This window comes from Rhagoletis zephyria, unplaced genomic scaffold (assembly GCF_001687245.7).
Source record: "Rhagoletis zephyria isolate East Lansing unplaced genomic scaffold, Rhagoletis_zephyria_1.1 Rzeph_scaffold_66987, whole genome shotgun sequence".
Lineage (NCBI taxonomy): Eukaryota > Metazoa > Arthropoda > Insecta > Diptera > Tephritidae > Rhagoletis > Rhagoletis zephyria.
In genome coordinates this window covers 128-1,410 of record NW_016224038.1, presented here as the reverse complement: position 1 = coordinate 1,410, position 1,283 = coordinate 128, and the positions used below count along the sequence as shown (strand labels likewise).

The following is a 1,283-nucleotide window of genomic DNA, read 5'->3' as shown; positions in this document are numbered from 1 at the left end:
GTGTGCACTACTCCAAAAATCTGTTGGAAGAAACACAAACATAAAGACTAGTTAGGGTCTGATAATATAAATGTTTTGGATTTCATAATTTCCTACCTGGAACTTGCTTATTAAAACACAAACATAAAGACTGGTTAGATTCTGATGATATAGATATGTTNGGGTGTAAGCCAAAAACAAATAAAAAAATCAGTTACCAATTTGATTCATTGGCAATTGCTAAATTCTTACCTGAAACGCAATTGAAAAATCCCTAGTTGTAGAAGGTGATGATGCTGCTGGTGTGCACTACTCCAAAAATCTGTTGGAAGAAACACAAACATAAAGACTAGTTAGGGTCTGATAATATAAATGTTTTGGATTTCATAATTTCCTACCTGGAACTTGCTTATTAAAACACAAACATAAAGACTGGTTAGATTCTGATGATATAGATATGTTGGATTTAACAATTTCCTACCTGGAACTTGCTTATAATACCGCTGTTGGTAGCGCCGCTGATGAGACACTGCCCCAATAAACAACTGTAGCCAGCTCTAAAACTTAAAAGGTGCTGTTCTAAAAACCTTTTGTGAGAAAAATACATTAGTTTGGTGAATGCATTTAGTTTGCGAAACTTACCTGGAATTATCTTGAATAAATCGCTGCTTTTTGCGGGATAATAGCTCAACCTATTTGAAGAAATATATAAACAATTAAATTTCATCAATATGCACATATATATGTATATATTTTAGCAAAAATTTACTTACAAAATCACAATTATTGCAAACTATCGCTCAGATTTTCCAATAAATTTGAAACGAAAAGTCAGAGAAAAGGAGACTCAAAGAAATAGTGATACCTACGCTTACTTTTTTCACAAGATTGTTGTCTGCTACATTTTTTGTTCTATTTTGCCCAGAAAGGAAATTGGAATAAATAGAGTAGGCATTACTGTAACGCTGGTATGCCGAAATTGCCAAAACTACAACAACCACCCCCTAAGTGACAACACCTTATTATTATTTCACCATGATCATGATTCAATAATACAAGGTTGTATAATTTGTGACAGCTAAAATTTGACACTCCTTTATCAAGATTTGTATTTTGGAAGTAAGAGAAAGGGGAAGAATGTGATCGCATTTTGCGAAAACGGTAGTAGAATGGTACTACAAAAAGTACGCAAAGTATACAATTAGAAGTAAAATGCGAATTTGCAATATATTTGGTGTTTTAATGGAAATACTCAACAATACATAAAAATATGCATTTTTGATTTAAGTAATTCGTCATTTCCG

At 32.4% G+C, this 1,283-nt stretch overlaps 1 long non-coding RNA gene across 1 annotated transcript; it reads right to left on the bottom strand.

Annotated features, from left to right (window-relative positions):
• Positions 1-479: 479 nt before the first annotated feature.
• Positions 480-1,016, bottom strand: LOC108356885 (uncharacterized). Its single transcript, XR_001846624.1, has 3 exons — positions 753-1,016; positions 622-671; positions 480-566 (listed from the first exon to the last, which is right to left on the bottom strand). It is a non-coding gene; the product is annotated as an uncharacterized LOC108356885 (long non-coding RNA).
• Between the last annotated feature and the right edge of the window lie 267 nt (positions 1,017-1,283).